General features: G+C 45.5%; 1 long non-coding RNA gene across 1 annotated transcript; it reads left to right on the top strand.

Moving 5' to 3' along the window:
- The first annotated feature begins 3765 nt into the window (after positions 1-3765).
- On the top strand, positions 3766-8482 carry LOC129145030 (uncharacterized). Its single transcript, XR_008550017.1, has 4 exons — positions 3766-3784; positions 4179-4299; positions 4578-4666; positions 7842-8482. It is a non-coding gene; the product is annotated as an uncharacterized LOC129145030 (long non-coding RNA).
- Positions 8483-10208: the final 1726 nt, after the last annotated feature.

Genomic DNA, 10208 nt, shown 5'->3' with positions numbered 1-10208 from the left:
TAGCAGTGTATTTCAATCGGCTCACCTGTTCTGCTCCCCACTCTGTCTCTGAGTTCTCTCACCTCCCACACCTCTGGCCTACACCCCAGTTCTCTTATGCAAAGAAAAAAATTGCCAAGACTAAATGCAAAGACTAACCTCATCTCCAAATTATTCTCCATGCAAAGTGTTTGTTTCAGCTCTGCTTTTGTCAGAAGCTGTGAAGCATATCATTTGAAGCTCTTGTTTCAAAGACCTGAAATGCAAGTGTTGCAAGTAACTGAGAATTGGATCTAGATGCAGAAATCATGGAGCATCTATACAGTGGAATACCATGGAGTCATCAACAGGAATAAGAAAGATGCTATCTTACCTCAGGAAAAGTTGTGTAAGATATATTGTTAGGTTTAAAAGAAAAACAAGTTTCAGTACAGTAGATAAGGTATGATATTGCTGTATTACAAATTAAATAATAATACATGGGTATAGGAAATTTTTGGAAGGATATGTAAAAAATTGGTGGTGGTGTTTAAGCACAGGTGAGAGAATTTTATTTTACCTGACTTTTACTATAATTACATATTACTTTTGAATTGGAAAAATAATTTGTTAATCAAGTCAATCATTCTTTGGTTAAAAAGAATGAAGCAGATCCGTATTACTGAAAAAATAACATTTGAAGGGAGGATCTGTATAAATATAGATCAAATGTCTAAAAGTGGTTCTCCTGGGGAACTAAGATTAGAACAAATTTTCACCTAAGTTAATCATTTCTGTAACATTTTTACAGTAAGTAGGTGTCACTTTTATAAAATAATTTTAAAAACATGTTAAGTCAACCTGGGGGGCTGTCAGGTTGACTACCTTTTTGAAAATAAGAAAACTAATCAAGATCTATTCACATGAATGACCAGCCTATTTCTGTAGGGCAGTGACCAGAAGAGAGACTGCAAGCAAGACAAGAAATTTTCTTCTTTTTTTTTTTTTTTAAGATTTATTTTATTTCTACAAGAACTGGGGTATAGGCCAGAGCATGGGAAGGTGAGAGAATTCACCAGAGACTGAGCGGGGAACAGAACAGGCAGACAGACTGAAATACACTGTTGAGGGGAACAGTGGGCGAGACAGGAGAGGTCTGCTGTGCCATGTGGGACTCTCCCTGGCTGGCAGGGAATCAAACCTGCGCTGCAGAGGCTGCAGACGGCTTTGCAGCCCTGCGCTCAACCCGCTGTACCACCGGGGAGGCCCAGGACAAGAAATTTTCTTAAGGAAACGGTTGTCTATTCTGGCACACAAATCGATGGATGGTCTTGGCATTAACATCCTGGCTTCATGGAGCACGGATGCTTGCCTGGGAAGGTGCTGGCAGTACAATTCAGAGGCTGGTGTGCTTTTGAAAAAAGCACATTTAGGGATCCCCGGTGGCGCAGCGGTTGAGCGCTGGGTTGCGAAGCTGCCCGCAGCCTCTGCAGCGCCGGTTCGATCCCCGGCCGCTGGGCAAGGGTCCCGCATGGCGCGCAGACCTCTCCTGCCGCCCGCTGCTCCCCTCAGCAGTGTACTTCGGTCCTTCTGCCTGCTCTGCTCCCTGCCCTGGCTCTGGAGAATTCTCTCACCCTCCTGTGCTTCTGACTGTACCCAGTGCTTGTATGTATAAATGAATAAATAAATCTAAAAAAAAAAAGGAAAGAAAGAAAAAAGCACATTTAAAAAATGCTGTTGTTCCATGATAAGATATGTTTAAGCTACTAATTCCTTTTTAACAATTTTAGCTATTTCTTTCTCCTTACCTTTCCCCACCCCCAGACCCTTCAAACTAGGCTGTTCTATGCTAGGTGCCACAGGGAAGAGATGGGACAGCAGAAAGAGAAACAAAAGGCTCATCTGCCTTCTGACTTTCAAAGGGGTAGGAGAAGAGAAAAAAAGAATAATCTTAGAGAATATCTCACTCCCAACACTAGAGAATGGGGAAGTGGGAGGATGAGCTGTGGGGAGGCTGTGAGGACTGGGGTGACCCTGCTGGAGCAGAGGCAGCACCCGGGAAACTGAGCTTCCAGAAGAGAAGCTGAATCAGCACCTCTGGCCCATAGTGTCCACTTGAGGGCTGGGCTGTACATCAAGAAAGATCTGGAGCTCTGCAGAGCTTTGGGAAGGAGCTAACACAATCCCCACCCCACTCTGTGCACCTGCTTGTCTTTTCTCTCACTGCCAAAACTGCTCCACAGTCTGTGTGTCTGAATGTGACAGCTTTCAGATCACATGTCCTTGACTGAACACCTAAAGTCACACCTATGTCTTTCACAGTTCTCCTCCCCCTGTATTCCTGGGCCATTGTAACTGGCTCAGTGAGGGTCGGGTATCCATTTGGTCCCAGCTCTGGACCACTCTGCTGTGCTTGGGGTGGGCGTAACCCTGTATTAAATTTGCAGTTATCTGAGGACCATATGGCCATGCATTGGGGTGGCAGAGTTTAGAGGAAAGGGATGGATGGGGTAGAAGGTCACTGAGAAAATCAGGTCCATTTTCCTTAGGTTGCTCATGGAGGGCCAGGAAAATTCCATCTCTCTCAGTAGTTGCCCCAACTATTGTTTTACCTCCTACTGCCTGGCAACTGTCCATTCAACATGACTGCCTACATCACTTAGTGTTTTCTCCTTCAATTAAAGGAGTTTTTACTGTCTGTTTTTCTGATTACAGATGCAGCAAAAGAAAGATAGACTTGTATTTGCCAAGAAACGTGAATTTGCTGGATTTACAAAATCAGAAATGACGTGGTCCAGAGGGAGAGAGACAAGTCACTTAGTGGCGTTTGCACTGAGCGGTGTGATCGGGCTTGTTTACTCAACTAGAGGGAGGCTCTTCAGGCAGAGACCTGGCTCCCCACTGCATCAAAATAGCCGTTAGCTTCTCAGCAGACACTTGTGGGCCTCAGTGAGCAACACCGCTCTGCCACAGCCTGGCCCAGGTAGCTGGGAAATCCATTCATCCTAGAACAGGGTTGTTAAAGGGGTTCACTCCAAAAATGGAATGCTCACTGCAAATCTATCATGACTGGATGAGAGTAGATGGGTGTTTTCAGAGTGACTGCACTTCGGGGTTAAGTTGCTGTGGGTGACAACCCCACTACTCAGGCCCAGGTTTCCTGGATCGTGTTCATGTTCTTGGGTCCCCATGGTACCCTGAGCACTTTTCTACTCCTGCCTCCTTAGATCTTCTCACATCTGCCCAATAGAGAAGACAACACCTTGTCTTGTTCATCCTTGTCGCCCCTTGTCGTCAGCTTAACGCAGTGCCTTAGGCCAGTAGGGGCTTGATGAACATTAGGTAAAAGGAAGTGAAGAAGAGAGGGAAAATGAAAGAAGGTAAGGAACCAACCCACTCGCCCCAGTGGGACGACAGAACTCCTTCCCATGTCCATGAGAGGATTTGGAAGCCCTGCGTTCTGTGTGTGACTTGGCACAAGATTCTCAAATGTAAAACATGGATAGGAATGTCCCACTTTACAGGATCATTTCAAAGTTTATAAAGAGTCTCTAAGTGAGTGGGCATCAAACAGTAGTTGGCATGAAAGGTCATACTTAAATGTAAAACAGTTTCATCTTTCAGAACTTCCTGCTCATTTCCATCTACCCACATTTCTCTATCTCTATCATGTCTACCTTTTCATGCCAGGTTGAATGTCGCTGTCAGCAGAAGGGCATGTGAGCCCCACAAGGAAACCTGTGGCTTTATGAACTGATACTGCTTTGGTTGTCCACAGGGACTTTGCATATGCTGAAATGTATGTCCCATTAAGTAATATCAGATGGTAAGTCACATTGTGTCTTTTTTAAAAAAATAATTTATTTATTTATACAAGCACTGGGTACAGTCAGAAGCACAGGAGGGTGAGAGAACTCACCAGAGCCAGAGCGGGGAACAGAACAGACAGAGTGATGAAATACACTGCTGAGGGGAGCAGCGGGCTTGGCAGGAGAGGTCTGCGCGCCATGTGGGACCCTCGCCAGCTACCGGGGATTGAACCAGCGCTGCAGAGGCTGGGGGCAGCTTCGCAGTCCAGCGCTCAACCGCTGCGCCACCAAGGGAGGCCCCACATTGTGTCTTGTTCTCTGCTCGAAAGGCTTCCCATCCCACTCGGGGTCATGGCCCCCTATTACCTTTCCAACCCTTTCCTGCTATTTATCCTCTCCCATTTTCTCTAGCTGTGTTGCCCTCCTGGCTGTGAGGCATGCTCTGACCCCATGAGGTTTGCACCGGCTGCCCCTCTTCCTATAATACTCTCCCACCGGATCACTCGTCACACCGTCAGGTTTTCACACAGAGGTCAGTGAAGCCTTTCTTGGTACCCCACCCCCATTTAAAATAGCAAAGCTCCCCTGACACTGCCTATCCTGTCTATTTCGGCATCTGTTACCATTTGACACACCACATCTTTTATTTATTCACTGCTTATCTTTTTCCATTGAAATACAGGCTCCTCCACGGAGACTTTTGCCTGTTTTATTATCTACTATATCCCAATACCTGCAAAAGAATCTGGCATGAAATAAACACTCAATATATTTTTGTTGAATGAATGAACATGTTTGTGTGCTTTACAGATAGGTGGAACTGGACAAAGCACATCTATTTGTGAACCCAATGACAAATTGATGTCAACCCATGGAGAAGGAGCAACAAAAGGCCTCAGGTTTGGCTAGAATCTCTAACATTGCTGCTAGGCCAAGGTAGTACCTGGGCTCTCTCTTGGCACCCCAGTTTGCTCCTGGGAACTGCTGTCTGTCTGTTCACTGAGAGCCCAGCTCAGTCCCTGGGACATGACAGAATTGAAACTCGGTAAATGTGCCAAGGGCCCAGGGTGTAGGAACCGAGGGGAGGTGGCCTGCACCTTTGGACACAGGGGAAAGCCATCTCCAGATAGACGTTTTCATCTGCCTCTTGCCTCAGTACTTAGCATTGACCAGAGTCTCCCAAATTGAATTCTATAGAACCCCAGTGCTAGAAAAAAGGTTCTATAGTCAGACAAGTTTGGGAAATGCTGGGTTAAATAAAGTTAAATAGGTTTCCTGACTTCAGGACTCTTAAGAGCCCTTAATATGTAAGTAGAAATTATATATGCAAGAGGGGCTCTATGTTTTGAAAACTTTTCCACACTTAATGTGGCCAAGGAATCCATTTTTTTCCTGGGAGAACAAGGGTTCTACAAAGTACTCTTTGGGGAACACTGGCATAACCTCATATCCACCGTGATGGAAGGGATTTAGGAGGGAATCCAGTGCAGCCCTCCCTTTCTCGCAGAGCTGGCAGGAGGGGAAGGCACAGGAGGAAGAGAAAGACAGCAGGGAACACAGCAAGGCAGAGCTGGAGCTGGCGTGCAGTTGCCTCTGGCCCCCAGACACATGCATCTTGGAGGTCTGACCTGTGGGGCTCTGAAGCCTGGCTTACCAAGGCTGCTTTGCTCACTTGCACTCTCAAAGTCACAGAAATTTCGAACAGGGAGGGCCTCAGTGACATAGAAGTCCCACTTTGGACTGTTTCTGTTCCCAGCTTCAGCCACAACCTAACTCTGGGTCTGATACTCATGACTGGAGTGTAAAATGATCCCCACCTACACCTCTCTCCCTTGCCCCCTATAGCCCCTGACTGGCTTAGGTGTTTCTGCCCCCAAAATCTGGTTCTCAGTGTGTGTTCCCAGGACCAGCAATACCAGCACCAGCTGAGACCTTGACAGAAATGCATTCAGACTTCTGCTTTCTGTGTTTTAATAAAGCTTCCAGGTGCTTCTGGCTCACGCTAAAGTTTAATAACCACCTCCCTGAACCACACTAACTCAGACCTAGCATTTCCAGGGAAAGGCCTTTCCTTGGCCCCCAATGAACAGAGCAGCCAGCTGACAAGGCTCTTAGTAAGGATGATGGGAAATGCTGGACACAAAATCTTTAGCGATTCCTACAGCTCAGTGGGTTCCAACCACTTGAAACCTGGTGCTACCTAAACCCTGATGTTAATTTACACTCTGCATCATTTCATTAGTTGTTCTAATCGATGGATGTGACTTTACAAACATAGACCTTGACTGGAGAGTTTTTCAGACTCCAAAAGCCAAACCTATGAAATAAATCTTGGTAGAAGAAAGTGTAGGTACAAAGCCTGTTTGGGGTGACGCTGCAAGTGTCTGGGCCTGCCTTAGTCTACTTAAATGGAGATGGAGTCTTTTCATTATATCAAGAGAAGTGCTTCAAATGAGTTCGATAGCTCAATTCTGGTACATGTTCTTTCAAAATCCATCTGTTTTCTGGATTTCCTACTGATAAAGTCTGGGCATGTGGGCACGACACAATGGTCACTTCGGAGTAGCTGCACTGGGGATCCCATTGTCTGAAGCAAGGTCTTCATGGCAGAAAATGGTGGCCCTGAGATCCCCACCCTCTCTGATCAGGAGGACAACATCTTTCCTATGCCCATAGGCAGGTTGGCTAGGATGTCGTTGGGGGGCTGTCAGCTTGCCATCGAGATATGTCCTGACAGCCTACGTGGTGCATCTCCTGTCACAAACTTGCTCCCAGTGCTTCTGTGATCCTGGGGAGGGTGTGGGTGATTTGGGCAGCCCCTCACTCACCCACTCACTCACTCAGCTTGGGCAGAGTGTGGGCTGTTATGGCAGCCTCCATCCATCCTCGTCATTCAGGGGCCTCTAAAGTATGCCTGTCAATATAATGCACGGCCTGTTGAGGGGAAGTGACATTTTGAATAGTGGACACTTTTCCAGGAGCATTCATCCTAGGTCAGCCTCATGATAAATAAATACATTTGGCATCTGAAGTCAGCAGGCAGGATACGACGACGGAAGTGCAAGCCCAGATACGCATTCCATAAGCTGGAATTGACAGGGTGGAGGTAGGCTGTGAGAGCAAGGGGGAGAGGGATGGCTTTCAGAACAAACAGATTTGGGGGAGAATTTATTCCCCTTCTTCTTGGCACCTCTAAGGACCAGGAAGCTGCAATTTCCTTTCATCCCCGAACCACAGAGGGTCCTTTCTTTCTGTCACCCCTTGTGCTCCTCACCTGTCTCCCCCTAAAAAAAAACAACAAAAAACCAGTCCTGATCTTAATTACCACTAACAGTGCCCTAAACAAGTATTTATAAGGCTTACTGCGTTTGTCTTCCCGTTCCTATTAATAAAGTCTGGGAATGTAGGGAAGAAATATGGGTGGGTGACAGGGTTTTTAATGGCGCCTCACCTTAAATGCATTTTAAAATATGTAAATCAATAAAAAAATTATTTGTAATAGCAGCCTAAGAGTGCTGGTTAGCCTGGCGAGGAGTGAAATGCATGCTACAAGCCCTATTACCATACATCCTGGGAGCTGTAGTTAGGATTAATCTGTCAAAGGGGATGGTTTAGTGTTGATGAATATGACATGTGACCATTAACGATGTTGATTTTATCTCCCGAGATTAGCATGATTTACTTCGGATGGATAATAATGTCATTTGCTTGATGCAGTAGATCTGTTTACGAGCTGATTAAATTGTAAGGCCTTGCCTCATTTCATGCTATTTGGTTTACAGCTTCATTACCACAATCACAAAAGCTGGGGAAATGTCCCACATTCCATGTCACAATAAATCATTGCTTCACGTTGCCGGGATGGATTTTAGCAGGTCTGCCCAGCAAGGACCATTCTTAGCTCCCCACTAATCTGTGATCCAGAATACATTAGGGGGATCTTCGAGAACACTGGAATGAGAGGGGGCAGGAATCCTCTCAGATCTTTTAATTGAGATTAAGGAAGTCCTTGAGTAATTAGCTGTAACAAATTACCTTATTATTTAGACAGTGAAGTCACTGTTTTTGTTGCAGGGATGATCACCATAAATATGCAGAAAAATGACACTCCAGGAATTAAGGGAAGCTTGGAAGAAAATTTCATTTGCACCCCATTTTCCTTTGCTCTGGAAGAGGGATAATCTGAATGTGAGGTGTGTAGGGGGTGTGTGCACTAGGTCCACGACCCTTCCATGCTTCTTTGAGGTAGTGTGAGGAGGTGTGCATTGCACACCCACACCAAAACACCATGACTCTGGCTGGGACGTGACTGAAGCAGAAGGAAGAAAGGACAGCGCCTGGCACCTGGATAGGAAGAGAAGTGTGGAAAGCACCCACCTGTCCACTCCAGGCCGACTCTGTTCCCAAATTGGCCTGAGCTGGCTGTGCTACTCTGTGTGTGGAGGACAGGGTAGGGACATCAGATGGAAAAACTAGGATTGTTTATCCCCTCCAAAAGCTGGGGGAGACTGAAAACACAGGCCTGAAATGACTGTCTAAGTTTCTTTATTTTTTTATTGGGGTAATATTACAAAACCATAGATATCAGGTGTACATTTTCTTACCTTGGCAACTGGTTTACCCACCACACCTGCCATCCACCACCCACCGAGCACCCCACTCTACCTGTTCCAGGTCCTCCTTCCCCTCTGGTAAATGCCATTCAGTTGTCAGAATCTAAGGGATTTTTTTTTTTTGGTTGTTGTTCGTTTGCTTTGTTTATATTCCATAAATGTGTGAAATCATATGGTGTTTGTCTTTCTCCTTCTGACTTATTTCACTTAACACAATCAAGGTCCAGCCCTGTTGTTGTAAATGACAATGTTTCCTCTTTTTTAATAGCTGAGTATTATTCAACCATCTACATTTCTAATTACACCAGAGTTTGAGTTCTTACTACTGTTAGGTGCTGTTCTCATCACTGACACAGCCTTGGGAGGTTGGTATTATTATTCTCATCCCATATTATAGAGGAGGAAACTGAGGTTCAGGGAGAAGGTTCAATGATGGATGTGCCCAAGGTCACAGAGCCAGGCAGTGACTGCACTGGATGTGAACCCTGGTGACAGGGCTTGGGGCAGTCATGGTGCCTATAGCTGCTGGTGCAGAACTTGCTATTTGACTCAGGGGTAGGCCATTGCCATGATGGGACACAGAGAGGGAATTTCCAGGACTTTTGTTTCCTCCTCCTGAATTGATTCCCAGGACTCTGAATGGATTCTTTCTACAGAGAATTTGGGATCCACAGTAATCAAGAGCACTGAAGTTAGGTCTAGAATGGGGAAATTGGCAAGATTGTGTGCAGAGCAGAATCCTGGAAGATGTAAGATTATGCTTTGTTAAGGTAAGGCCTTTGGAAACAGAAATCAATCATTCCAAAGGGCAAAGGTGGCCTCTTCCTGCTTCTCAGCTCAGCATCTCTCTAGTACACCAGTGGGCAAAGGGAAGCTCTTGTGGCCCTCTGCAAGCTCTGCAGATGAGGTGATTCCATTTCAAAGCTCCCTGTGTTCTCACCTCTGCACTTGAGACAAGGCCCTTAAGTGTCTGCATCCCTTAGTCAAGGCTAACAGAGCCCACAAGGGACCCCCACCCCATGACCATTCTTCAGTTTTTTCCCCCCACACTAGAACCCTGATTTGTAATTGATTTTAGTAAAATTAAGACTTCATTTCCCAGCCTCTCTTGTAGATGGGTGGACTAGATGACTAATACTGTAGTCGTTTATTGAACATCTACTCTGAGCCAGGCCCTGTGCTAAGTGTTAGTCAAGATAAAGATATAAGGTGCAAACCCTGTCCTCTGCTGCTAGTCTGCCAGCCTGAGCGTCAGTCATTCATCAGGCTCTCTGTTGAGTACATGCTTGACCTGTCAGTTTGTCAGCAAGTCAACTACTTGATCAGTGGATGGATCTTCACTCTGGTAGGCGTTGGTCCCAGTATTGAACTCTCAGAGTGCTTTTGGGTCACAGTCTTGGCGGGTGTAGAATTTGATGCCAAGAATAGGGATAAAGTCCCAAGAACACCATATAAATGAACTCCAAATGGGTTAAAGACTTAAATGTAAGGCTGGCTTGATGCTGTACAACTCTGAGAAGAAAACACAAGGAAAAAAACTCCTCGAAGTTGTCTTTTTAAAAGCTATGACACCAAAGCACAGGCAACAAAGGCAAAAATGGACAAATGGGATTATATCAAAATAAGTTGTTTCTGTGTAGCAAAGGAAACAATCAGCAAATGAAACAGAAGAAAATATTTGCAAGCCATATATATATGACAAGGGGTTACTATCCAAAATATAGAAGGATTTCATACAACTCAATAGCAGATCCACCCCCCCCCAGGACCAAAGAACCAAACAAAAAAATCCCCCACAAACAACCTGATTAAAAAATGCTCAAAGGAC

The sequence above is a fragment of the Talpa occidentalis genome, unplaced genomic scaffold (assembly GCF_014898055.3).
Source record: "Talpa occidentalis isolate TD23 unplaced genomic scaffold, MPIMG_talOcc4v2.1 talOcc4.8, whole genome shotgun sequence".
Lineage (NCBI taxonomy): Eukaryota > Metazoa > Chordata > Mammalia > Eulipotyphla > Talpidae > Talpa > Talpa occidentalis.
This window is presented reverse-complemented; position numbering and strand designations above follow the sequence as displayed.